Below are 14,769 nucleotides of genomic sequence, written 5' to 3' on the forward strand. Positions count from 1 at the left end.
TCTATTGATTTTTTGAGAGAGATACATATGTACTACCGATAGTATCCGACAAAATCCATAATATATTGACGACAAGTAATAGATTTTACGTCGATACACAAAAAACTTTATTATTATTTTATAAATTGTTAAGAAATATATATTATTTGTATATTATTATTAAGGGGGAATCTCCTTTATTGTATTCTATAAAGTGATTTCTTTGGGAATTTTTGGCCAGGTTATGTGTTTTCGTGATATACAGGATGATTTATAACATACGGAGCAGACTAAACGGGTATGTATTTGGGGTCAAACTGAAGAGATTTTCTTAATAATGTTTTGTTAAAAACTTAATAGTTACATAGATATCGCATGTTAATGTTTTAAATAAGTTATCGTCCATTTTTGGGAACCGCTGATATTCAGTAAAGAACAATTAAAATACTTGTTAAATGACATATCCTATGCTAGGTAACCATAGACAAAGAAAAGAATATAGATTGCGCTTGTTCCTGCGCGTACGAAATAAAACTTAAGAGTTTTGGTCCAATGTGACTGCAACAGGAATATATTAACCGTGTTTCTCTATTTAGCAAAGCAGCTGAAGCAGATCCGTAATAGGAATTTGTAAATTAATTTCCAGGGTAATATTCATACTATTTTAACACTTACAGATTGGAAGTATTTTCGTTCTAGGATTATTTTGTCATAGTAAAACAAAGAAATGATTAGTTTTGGTAAGCAATGGCGGTCAAAGTATTAAATAAGATATGAAAATAATAAAAATGCCTTTTATTTCCCTACATTGTCAAAATTTATTTTATTTTTGTTAAAAAAAAGGATAAAAACGCGAATTACAAAAAATAGCATAAAAAACACGTTTCGTAAGACTTAAAGCACTCATTCATTAAAAAACTCGTGGTTTTTCAACTTGAATTCATGCATTTCAAGCGTGTCTTACGAAACTAATTTTTTAATATACTATTACATTTTTGAAAGAAAAAACCTTATTCTTTTCAGGTAATTTTTTTTCTCACTTTATGCAATGCTTTTATTTCAATATTTTATTCCATTATATCAATATATTACATGCCCTGTGATTGAAAACAATAAACAATTTCTTCAATCATAATTGTTCTAATTTCTTTTAAAGAATTCTTTAAATTGCTATATTGTTATAGTAATTTATTGTTTTAAAGTATTTCAGCACAAAAACAATAATCTCCTTCTTGCAACCGTAATAATTCACCATATTAATATGAGTATAATCAATTACACACAGGGTAATCTATAAATATAATTTGCATATTAGGTATTTTTAAATACATATATCACTTATACGTTAGGTTTTAAATGAAAAAGAACAACACAATAACTAATTTACTTCCATCCTACTTCTCAGCCATAAACAATGATAGTAGTATATTGCTATCTAGGTCACATTGGATAAAAATGGCCGCAATTAAAACTCTTAAGATTTTTTGATTTTTTGATTTTTCAAGCCTCATTTATATTACTATCTTTGTCTATGTAGGTAACCAAATCAACTGGATTGGCAGCAATAAAAACATGGTATCAGCGGTTCTCAACAAACAAACACCCGTTTTTAAGCTATTTAACAAATTTTTAAATAGCCGTAACTGATATATTACAAAGATTTTACTATTGGTGCAAATTATGCATTATTTAAGTAACCCCGAAATATTCGCAGTTTGAATTTAAACGTAGTGCAATACCGTATATCGTAAGAAATGCTCGGCCATTAATACAACTTTAGCGTTCTATATCTTTGTGATTATTATGTTGTAGTCAAAACATTATTAAGAAAATATCTTCAGTTTGGCCCCTAGTACCTATCCTTTTAATCTGCTCCGTATGTTATAAATCACCCTGTATTTACTTATTTGAAAAAAATTTTTTATAGAAAGTAACGTTTGCATTGTCCCTCAACTAAGTCCCTCACCACGGAACGGTGTGTAGAACTAAGCAAAAAAACATTATTGGCAAAATGGCGCCTAGTCAAATTAAGAAATCGTTTATTGCAAAAAAAACAGGTATACAGGTGTCTCACGTCACTGGTTCGTTAGAACTTTTTTAGGTTCCACTATTCGTACAGTTTTGAAATTTTGGTAGCATGGATTGTTCATTCGGAACTTTCGATCTAAAATATTTTCAAGATGGCCGCCACTTGCGGTCTACCGGAAGTAAACCATAACTTCTATAGTTTTTATTACACCTTTTCATTGTACGTACAAAAATATGTTGACTTTCATAAGAGGTATTGGTACCTAGCGTCTTTCGTTTTCGAGTTATTTTGATTTTAAATTCTCTTTGGCAAATTTCACCATGCTCTTTAAAACCCTATATCTCAGCAATGTTAATTCAAAAAAGCTCTAAATTGGAACGATTTATACTGTGTATGGTACTTGTTGTAAATTTAAAACATATACCGGCCTCGACTGTCCCAAAGTTTTCGTTTTAAAATTCATGGAAGATGTTAGATATATTTATCACAAATATATAAAATATGTAATACCCATGACCCCCTTAACTGTTGAAGAACTAATTGCATTTAAAGCAACAAACATTTGTTACATCTCAACACCTTTTGGAAAAGATGTAGTTAAGGTGCATGATCATTGTCATATAACTATATAATTTCCAAATTTATCCCTGTATTTCTCCATAATTTCAGCTGTTATGATGCACATTTATTTGTTAAAGAGATGGCATGAATGGTATTGGTGTTTTACCTAATAATAAAGAAAAATATATAAGTTTCAGTAAAAGCAGCAATCCGGTTTTGAAAATCGGTTTATGACATTACGTTTTTTGGATTCATTTCGATTTATGGCATCCTCACCCGATTCATTGTCCAGTAATCTTATAGAGGAGGATTTCGTTCATGTACGAAAATTTTTCCCATGTAATAAGCAATTTCAATTATATAAATTCACTTGAAAAATTAGTTTTTTAACAAATTAAGTTTTGAAAATATAACTGATCCAGATTATTTACACGCTCAAACAGTTTGGCAAACATATCAGTGTCAAAATTTAAAAGGTTAGTCTGATCTATACCTCCAGATCGATGTTGTTTTGTTAGGAGATGTTTTTGAAAAATTTAGACCCAGCAAATTATTACACCACACCAGGACTCACTTGGGATGCAATGTTAAAATTTACACAAATTAAACTTGAATTATTGACTAATATAGATCAAGTTCATTTCATCAAAAAAGGCATCCGTGGGGGTATTTTACGTCATGCTAAAGCCAATAATAAATATATGAATGAAATATATGAATCAACCCTTTGGAGACTTTAAATGGTTAGATGATACTGAAATTCAAAATTTTAATTTTAATCATGTATCCGATGAAGCTGATTATGGTTACATTTTTGATGTTGATTTTGAATATCCTCATTATTTACACGATATACACAATGATCTACCTTTTCTCGCAGAAAACATATGTCCTCCCAACAGCAGTAACAGTGAAAGCGATAAAAGATTAATTCCAAATTTATTTAACAAGAAAAATATGTTGTTCATTATAGAAATTGAAAGTTCTTTCTCCCCATCCCCAAACTTGTCCCATCACCCTGTTCGCTCTTTTTGCCAATTCGGTGTCAATAATGTCTTAATTTTTAATTAAATTCGGTGCTACATATGTTTCGGGTCCTCATTGGATCCGTCTTCAGGCACGACTAACATAAAAATAAGTACATCTAAATCGTAAGCATAACTTTAAGTTTTGAAGTGCACCTTCAAAGAGCATCTTTCTGTCCTGTGACATACAGAGAAGCCGATACAATATATACCTATGTTCTTTTTGCAATAAACTTACCGATTGCAAGAACAAAATCGATTATCTTAATTTGTAAACACATAACCTGTCAGCTGTTGTTAAATACAATAAAAGAGATTACCCATTAATAATAATATACAAATACAGTAGAGCGTCCATAATCCGGATTAATTGTGACCGTACCCTGTATCAAAATGTCCGGATTTTCGAAAAGAACCAAAAATAATCCACTTTTGTGGTTAAACAATTAATAAATAGATAAATAAAACCATTAATTAATATTAACTTATTATGTATTTTAATAAAAGGATATGTAGAAGTACATACATATGTAATGTACAATATGTATTTATAGAATGCGGTAGAGTGTATACAGTGTTAGTGCACTTAAAAAAATCTGTTATTGATTTTTGAACTACAGTAGTAATTCGCTTTTTTGCGGCCAAATCTTTGATTCGTTTTAATAGAATGAGTTGGGTTGGTGTACTCTCCGTCTGTTTCTCAAGCCATGTCATCAGAGTCTCTGTTGTAATAAAAGCTTTCGAATGTGTTGGCCCTGCCTCCTCAATTTCATCTTCATTTCTCCTATCGGACTCAATAGTTTCTGCGTCCCCTTTAGACACCACGGAAACTATTTCTTGGTCGCTCAAAATCTGATACCTAGGATCGTTCTTGTCAATAGCCAATCACTCATTGGCATCATTTCTATCTCATTGTTCGAATCCTGGGATTTTGCTGCATATTTCTACCACTTCATTTATACTACATTTTTCGTTTGCAATTTCATCACAATTTATTCCAGGTTCTTTGTGAGTTACTTTTGGTGAGAGAATCCAAGCATCTGCAAGTATGTAAATGCTATCTTTAATGTTCATTACTTTAATGAACTGTCTTCACCACACTTTCTTCATCGGTTTCTGTCAATAAAAGGCGGCGCAGGGGTTGCTTTTTCTAGATTTTTTTCATTTTTTCGACCACTCCCTGATCCATTGGCTGGAGAATAGCTGTGACATTAGGTGGGAGAAATTGAACCCCACAATTTTCATTAATTGCATTCAATACTTCGAGAGGGGGCTGTGTGGGTGCGTTATCAATAATAAGCAATATTTTTCCATGTTTATTCTTCTCCTCTCGGTATTTTGTTATACTAGGAATGAATTAATTCTTGTACCATTCAAGAAAAATGACGGAACGCGTTATGTACAAATGTTCTCGTTTAACTATTTCGTTAAAGGGGGTTTAAAACGAATGTTAAGGAAAATCTATGTTTTGAATAAAATATGTGTGTTTCATTAAACTCAAACTAAAAACATTTTAAATAAAATACTTATATGATGACATTATAAATTTCACAGAACGCGGGAAATCCCCGCGTTATATGGAGGAAAAGACGTGTTATACAGAGACATGAAATTGCATAGTATGAAAACGCGTTATAAGAATACCGTGTTATATGGTGAATCACTGTACTTTGTCTTTTGTATGTACAATCAGAAAAGAGAAATGAAATACAAAAACTCTACTATAATATTTATTTGTTAACAATTTATAAAATAATAAAGTTTCTTCAACCTCTCTTATTCCTCCAGAGAACATTCAATTTCGATTATACTATTCACCGAGACAAAAGAGGGGGGTTAAAACTTTGCTTTAAAAGAAGGGCCATGGTCACTAAAGACCACTTGTTTTGTGGTCTCTTAGGCAACATTAAGTTGGTAAGGTAAGTGATTTTTCTTCCCATATTTTTTGTTAGAAAAAACTTGATAAATGTTGACTTTGAAAATCGAATCATCCAGACAGTAATGGTATGTGTTAAAGTCAATTTCTGATCCGACCTTTATCTCATTCCGTACAAAAATTTTTCTAATGTTTTATTACGTAATTAGTCGTAAAAATCTAAAATATTATTCATAGCGAATACAAAGCTAGAAATGTCCTATATTAAAGTTGTTAATTAACATAATTAATTAATTACATTTGATTCCAACTTTTCATCATACGGTCGTCGTCTTTTTCAGCGCTTCGACCCGACACCACTCATCCGGATACCTGACGACACAATGAGATCACCATCCTAAACAAAGCAGCAATAATTATTTTTGAAATTTTTCAAGGTCCGTCTAGACGCTTGATAATCAATGATTTCTTTTATCGGTGTGAAATGACCTATAATATGTTAAAAATGAAAATAAAGTACGGAATAGTGAAAAACTTACCGAAAAATCACTTTAAAAATTGTTTTCATGTTACGTCATAAAATGTGACGTCACCAATACGCTAAAGACGTATTTTACAGCACCAAGGTTAACACTGGTCCTATTAATTGCTCTTTTCACATCTACACACACAACATCAGTCGTCATAATTTTCTCAAATTTAATGGAAGAATTAACAACTAGTTGATTTCGTTGATTATAACGCATATTTTCGGGTGAAATACCGTGTTCTTATAATTTGTTAATTAACCTAACTCAAATCTATTTTTTTTTGAAATACTAATTTCTTTATATAAATTGTTATGAGTAAACAACTACATTTTCGTCGTTTTGCGTCGAAAACCTAAGAAACAAGGGTATTTCACCTGAAAATATGCGTTTTAACAATAACAAATCAAGTTAATTCGTTCATGAATTTTGAAAATTTATTTTTTTTAATTTTATCGGAGTAATCTTATTCACTTGACTGTGAAAATAAAAAGGGATAGAATTGGTATTACCAGTGGTGTTCAGAAAATGCATGGTTAGCATGGTTGATAACGTCAGGGAAAGTGACGTCACTTTCGTCGTTTTACACTTTTCCGCACGTTGTTATTATTTGTAACGGCTTATTTGAGTAATTTCCCATCGATTAAACAAAAAATGTCCGATTTTTAAGCGACTTGACGAATCTTAAAATATTTCTTCAAGATGGTGATCTCATCATATGTCGCGACGTCGGTACGCCGAATAAAACAATAACGAATATAAAACAATAATAATGATAGGAAGTTGGTGTCTTATTTTAAATAAGACAAGGCTAAATAAATTATTTAGCAAAGTTAGGTAGGTAACATTTCAAGCTTTGTATTCACTTTGGATCGTATTTTTGATAAGGAAAATTTAACAGTTACAAAAAAAATTTGTTTATCATCTTTTTATGTTTTAACCAAAATTTTTGTAGATTTCGAACTGTTTGTAACTAAACGAACTAACGGTGACAAAAAAGTAACAATCAGTAAGACGCCACTACTATCCGTGCAAAAAGTCAAGGCCCCGCACCTTAGAGATCGATATCTTCGCAACCACTCGATAAAAAAAATGGCGGAAAAGTTTGTTATAATTACTGAACATTTCTACGTAACATATGTTAATTTGAAAATTTTCGCATCGGTGTTTTTTTTTTATCGCGAGTTAAATGAAAATAGACCACTTTGACAAACTTTAACCACTTTGCGATTTTTTTCTTCAAAACCTATCTGACGAAAAAATTTCAATTTTTCGATTTTATTTTTTCGATATTCCATACAGTTTCGCGGAAAATCGCGGTTTAGCAAGACGCCCTTACAAAATATATCAAACGATCGCGTTTATCGGATACCGTCATCAGTTTTTCAAAGTTATGTCTCTCTAATTTCTTTTAAGCGAATTATAAATTAAAAAGAAACAGAAATAAGCTCTGCTGGGTGACGGGGTTCCGTCCAATCGGAACAGATGCTGCGTCCCAGACAGTACGTCGCGCCTTTATCTTACCTACATAAAGAAATAAGGCGCGACGTACTGTCTGGGACACACCATTTTCCGCGAAACTATATGGAACATCGAAAAAATAAAATATGCCCCACATTTAGAACACATCGGTTTACCACCAGTTCAAATTTGAAATTTTTTCGTCAAATACTTTTGAAGAAAAAAAATCGCAAAGTAGTCAAAGTTGCACTCTCAAAAATTCGGTACTTTTTTCATTTAACTCGCGATAAAAAGAAAACCGTGAATCCGAAAATTTTCAAATTAAGATATGTTACGTAGAAATGTCACTGATTTCAATAAACTTTACCGCAATTTTTTCCATCGCTCGGTTACGAAGGTATCGATCTCTAAAGTGAGGGGCCTTGACTTTTTGCACGTATAGTAGGTGACGATATATCGGTTACTTTACGGAGACTTTGTGTAATATATAATTATTCTATGACGCGTCTCTTACGTACTGATGCAAGGTCTACCGGAATCCCTTCAGACTAGACTTCAGTACGCCACGTCGAAGCCAGTCTTGAACACACAGCAGCACCATCTTTTCCAACTGAACGGAACCCCTCTCTCCCCGCATGGCTTATTGCTGTTTGTTTTTAATTTATAGCTCACGTAAATTGTTCTATAAAAATTAAAGGGACAAAACTTTGAAAAACCGTTAACAGGATTCGACAAACACAATTGTTTACCACATTTTGGTTAAAACCGCGTTAAAATCCAACGAGCCGTTTTCGACTATACCGCATCTTACTAAACCGCGATTTTCCGCGAAACTATATGGAATATCGAAAAAAATAAATATGCACATCATTAAGAACACATCAGGGTACCTGTTCAAATTTGAATTTTTTTCGTCAGATAGTTTTTGAGAACAAAAATCGCAAAGTGGACAAAGTTGCCGGCACCATCAAAAATAGTCTATTTTTTTCATTTAACTCGCGATTTTAGGAAAACCGCGGAGTCGAAAATTTTCAAATTCACATATGTTACGTAGAAATGTTCAGTGAATACAATAAAGCTAACCGCAGTTTTTTTCATCGGACGGTTCTCGTTATATCGATCTTTAAACTGACGAGAATTGATTTTTCAAGTTATACCGAGATTTATTTAACTGGAGTTTATCTAGCGACTGAAGAACGGGCCCTAAATTCCATAGGGCTGAGACTTAAACAGCGGTTTTTTTTTTTCGTCGAAAGTAGATTAAATAAATGTATCGAGGTTTATGGAAGGCATTTCGAACATTTGTGAGCTATTTTTGCCAAAAATTTAAGTAATTCTATCAATAAGTGTTTTCGTTTATTTTATTTTATTATCAGTGTTGATGTTTTATTGATCAGTTCTAAGCTTGGATAAAGTGTGAAGGAAGGTTCTAGGTAATAACATTTGTGTGCTCCTTTATTTGTTTGCTAAGGTAACTTGATTCGCTTAAGATATATGAATTTTTAACATCTTCTATAATTCGAGAACGCATAGAGATATCAAGATGCAGTTTTTACTAATCTTTATGGTGACTAAGGGTCTGTGACGTAAATAGTACTGTTCCGTTTAACTTTTTTTCAAAAATCACTCAAATATATAATCGCTGCAGATAACGCCCTCTACCTTATTTGTTTTAAACCAAACGGTCTTACTAAATATATCTTTTAAAAGAGCATAAAATATTCAAATCGGTTGAGTGGTCCATAACGCAAGGGCCTTCCCTCCCATATTATGACAGATATGAAAAATATCGCAAAACAAAAGCGATGCGGTTATCCAAGTTACTAAATGGTGTTGTCAAAGTTATAGCTCATCGTCTAACTTTCTGAGATAGCGAGAATTTTATGTTTCTCTATGGCAGTTGCGCCCCCTAGCGGTCAAATTACGAACTTCAAAATAATTTCCAGTTGTTTCCTTGCCCACTTTGCCCATAAGGATTATTTTCCCAAATCTGTAGGCCTTACCGTTGTCGAGATAAAGTCGCTCCGTGCTCTTAACGAGACACCCGGTACTTCATAACAATCATAACCACCTAGTCATACTTCTTTTTTTCTTCTTTGGTTAATTTAAATGTATTAAGTACTTTAATACCTTCCTTACCAATACAATTCAGCAATATCGTTAATTTTTCTTCATCAGATTTATCACTTTTATCCGATGTCGTCAAAAAGTTTTCCAAACCTTGTAGGAAATTTTTAAAGTTTTCTGACACATTTCCCATAAAAGACATCCCCATCGGTGGCTTAAACATCATGTCCGCCATGTCGCTTTTTCTGTTTTATTTTATTTCTTTTTTCTAACCTCACTTTTACTTTTTCTTTTTCCTTATTCACTAACACTTCGCAGCACAATGTGTTATTATTTTAGTATTAATGAAACCATGGAATTAGACTATAAGAAGTTTAGTTTCAACATTTTCATAAATCACTTCACACAAATCGTTACAATCAACTCAGCCACATCAATGTCTTTTAAATCTTTTAGAAGCAATGTTCATAAAATATTGCAAATTTTGATGTTTTTCAAATGGTTTTTTTATAAGTTTTGCAAATGGAACATCCTGTATATTATGTGCTGATTGAATTGCCCCTCGCGCTAATTTTTAATTTATGCTAAGTATATCATATGAGTTTTGTGATTTGGTAGGTTTTTATATTCAAAACAAAACAGATTTCGAGAAGAGATTTTATTTTGTAGTTTTCTCGTCGGCAGTGACAATCTTATTAACAAGTAAATGCGACTATTCGGGGTGTACGGTCCAGGTTTAATTAAAGAAACAACTTTTTAGAAAGCTTTTTAAAACACACCCCGAATAGTCGCATTTACTTGTTGCTCACTTGTATCGGTCGTAGAGAATTAATCTAATCTACTTTGAAACAGCGCTACACGTTGTTCGCCGTGTTAACGAAATATAACACCGGATACCAGGCACGCATCGTACACAGGGCCGAAACATATGTCCAATTTTAGTTGGTTTCGTGATATTTACAATTTAAAGAAAAATGTGTAATATAATTTATCTACAACTATTGAATTATCTATTCATTATACATTTGATTTTTGACGGGTAATGACACGCATTACTCATGACTGACAAAGTGTTGAATAATGAAGCCATTATTCCACAGTTCTGACACGACCTACCAATCAAAAAATAAAATATTAACAGAAATGACAGCTTTTTTATATTGAGGTTATGTCTGAAATGTTTATCAAGTTTTTTTTTCCTTTTTTTGATTTTTTTTTTCAAAATTAAATAGTTGTAGATAAAGTATAGTATTCAACTTGCGTATAATGGATGTTACCCACTCAGATTACAACACTCGCTCGCTTCGCTCGCTCGTGTTGCAACTTCATCTTCGTGGGTAACAGCCGCCATTATACGCTTGTTGAATAATATACTATTTTGTAATTCGCGACGGTAATGAAAGCTATTACAGTACTCAAACGGGTGCTGTAATGAGACCCCTTACAGCATCAGATTCAGTTCCCAGTTCAAGTTGGTAACATTGAATCATTAATTTTTCTAGTTGTCAATGTGACAATTTTTTCCATGGATGTTTAAACATGTTTTTACCATCGAATACAAGGCCCGCAATGATGAGGACATTGAACTCTGAGCAATTTCTCTAATTTCGGGAGGTGTACATGAAAATTTTTTTTCAGGTAAATACATTTTGTTGTTCAATTCAAATTTCTATTTTCAAGTGTTACCAACTGCTACATACGTATCCCCCACATTGTCAAAATATATTTTATTTTTGTTAAAAAAAAGGATAAAAACTCGAATTACAAAAAATAGCATAAAAACACGTTTCTAAGACTTAAAGCACTCATTCATTAAAAAACTCGTGGCTTCACTACTCGGTTCTCAACTTGAATTCGTGCATTTCAAGCGTGTCTTACGCAACTAGTTTTTTAATGTACTATTATTTTCTTTTTTATAAGATTAAATAAAAAAAATAATTTTTGTTCAATTTACAACAAAAAATTTGAAATATAGATTGGTGTCACCTATTGACCTTGTTTTTCTTCTTTCCAGGGGCTTTACCGCGTTATTTCCTATTTATAGCATTATTGAAATAAAATACAACAAAATGGTATGATAAAAGTATTAATGTATTATCAAAGAATATAATAAAACGTATTTTGTAGGATGACATTAAAAGTAAAGCTGCAGAGGCAATTATATCAAGCGTTCTAATCTCAAATCCACGGCGGCGTCGGATGACCATCAGAGATTTAGACCGACAATTTAAGGAGCTAAATGGATATCGAATTCCGTTTAGTGAATTAGGATATTGCACTCTTGAGTCGTATTTACATTCAATACCACACCGCTTAACAGTAAGTATTTTTTTTATGGTGTTTACAACTTTGTATTTACTGGATTGTTATTTTTAAGTGAATGGTAGAGGTTATGACGCAGAGCTTTGTTTAATCGTCAGCCAAAAATCTGCTCACTTATACAGTTTAGATCGTAAACAATGATCTTCAAAAAGACCAGAAATTCAAAAATCAGTTCCGTTTGTTCAAAGGAGGCGTTCGGAAGAATTTCATTTAAGAAAAAACCCGGATAATAATATTCAAAATGTCTCATCAACACACATACAAAATAATACCACACCAAATGTACAACATATTCCTACTTTATCATATCCAAGTCTACGTCGGCCTCACAAAATATGTGAAAGTGTTCCATCAACATCACAAAATATTCAAAATCCTTCAACGGTAGAAGAAAAAATTTCCAATGGAGTTAACCCAATTTCCTTAACATCTAAAGGTGCAATACCAAAAAATTACGATAACAAAAGAAAGAAGACACATCAAAATAAAGATCCACCATTACGAAATAAACGAAGTTTAAATGATGAGGCTGATAATGAAATAAATTTGACAGAAATGATGCCAGAAAAGAATTCAACAGAATCATCTGAATCTAATTTTGATGATTTAAATCAAAACACTACAACAAAATCATGCAATAATCAAATTGAAGAAAAGAACGATGAATCGGCATTAAAAAAATGAAATAAAAATTACTTTTCATAGTAAGTATTTGTTTAAGAATTAAAAAAGTGCTTTATAAAAAATTTAATTTCTGTTTTTGATTAGATTTTGGACCGGCATCTTTACACATTGTCATCGATACCGATGATAAATATTTAATACTTGAATAAAATCCCCTCCGATTTAAAAGCTGACATGTTAAGCAATAACATAATTACAAGCAGCTCTTGCAAAGTTGTAAAGTCGATATTTTTCCTGTTGATCAAATAAGAGAGGTGTTATATGGAAACGTTTCGATAAAGCCGGAACATTATATTTTTCTTAAAGAGTTTGACTGTTATTTCACAAATAACAATGATGAATCAGATTAAATTAGTTTCAATATTAAATACATTAATAAGAATATTTAATTTAGTTTTAAGTTGTGTTAAACCAAATTTTTTTTGTGTTTGAGTAAGACTATAAGTATTTTTTTAATGGTTAAATGTCTGTTATGAATGAGTTTTTATTTTGTTATGTAACAAACTGAATATTATGGTGCTCCAATTGACGCTCAAGGATTTGTTTTTCCCACATCGACTACCCCCCAAAAATTAGCGGTAGCTATTTTTATTTCTTAATTCATTTAATCATTTTTGTTAAAAAAAGTACTGTTTTTGTTTGCGTTATTGATTTATTTGATAGGGATACATTTTTTAGTTTGTTACAGTTTGTCATTAGACTTAACCTTTATTTCTTTCTTATATTTAAGTATTAATATTAATTTCTTTATGATGTGTTCTTATTATTAATTATTATACCTATGTATAAGATAATCTGCGGCTCATGGAATAATTTTAAATATACTGCAACAAAAATTAAGTCCTTATAGAGTATATAATAAAGCAAAGCAAGTATACCATATTAAAATTATGACATGAATTAAACTAAGATTAGAACTAAAACTAGAACTAACACTAGAAACTTTCGGGTTTTGCCGTGCGTCTTTTAATAAAAGGTTTGACGTTTCGGATGCCATGTTGCAACCTTCTTCAGAAACTGGTTCGAAGTGACGAGATCAAAAAATCGGTAACTATATATAAGTCGGAAAAACTAATTACTAATCAGTTAACGCTAATTACAAACTAATTAATAACTAATTGCGTCGCGTCCGGTGTGAGGCGGGAAGAGGTCTTCGTGTTCACCACCATCTTCCATGTTCTGCTAAGCTCCCAGCCATCCTCTCTGTTGACGTTATTTTTATGTCGGTGAATCTCTATGGCTTCTCTTGTCAGTCTTTGGTAGTATCTGTTGTCCCTAGCCAGCACCTTTGTTTGTTCGAAGTCTATTCGGTGCCCCTCTGCATGGCAATGTTCCGCAACCGCCGACTGCTGGATCTTCTTCAGCCTTACATCCCTCTCATGCTCCTTGATGCGGCACTCGACGTTGCGTCCAGTTTGGCCAACATACACCTTCCCACAACTACACGATAGTCGATAGACTCCCGCTCCTTTTAATGGAGTTAGTTTGTCCTTGGCTATCGGGAGTGTGTTCCGAATGTTGCTGACCGTGCCGTACCGCACTACGATGTCGTTCTTCTTGAGGTGCCTAGCAATTTGTTCCGTTACACCTGAAACATAGGGAAGACAGATAAATCCAAGTGGTTTTGTACTTACCGTGTCCTCTTCCTGCTTTCGCTGCTTGATGGCCTGGTTGATGTCCCTCGAAGTGTATCCATTCTTCTACAGCACGCCCGAACAAGTTTCTGAAGAAGGTTGCAACATGGCATCCGAAACGTCAAACCTTTTATTAAAAGACGCACGGCAAAACCCGAAAGTTTCTAGTGTTAGTTCTAATCTTAGTTTAATTCACACCGGCCGTGAAAGCCTTCGTACTTATATTATGACATGAGTCACAAAAACACGTTTCATTGTACTCTATTAGTTCTTTTTCTGTGCAATACAGTTTTTTGAATAAATTTATTTTTTCTTTCTTCCATTCAATAATTAAATCGTTCAGATTGCTCTGTGAACTTTCTGCTGACTCGGCCACACTTCTCAGTCGAGGGAAAGTACAGCTACTTTATATCCAGGTTGTTTCTACGTGCTTTTCTTCTTCCTTATACAGGTCATCCACGACGACCGTCTATTAGAACTTTACAGGGTTCTGGCCAAAACAAAAATTTGAAAATTCAGATGTAAGTATTATTAATTGCGTTCTCTTCAACTAAAATATTTTCAGTTTTCTAGCACTTCCGGTTATACCGGAAATCGCCACCTA

Source organism: Onthophagus taurus, chromosome 2, assembly GCF_036711975.1.
Source record: "Onthophagus taurus isolate NC chromosome 2, IU_Otau_3.0, whole genome shotgun sequence".
NCBI classification, from domain to species: domain Eukaryota; kingdom Metazoa; phylum Arthropoda; class Insecta; order Coleoptera; family Scarabaeidae; genus Onthophagus; species Onthophagus taurus.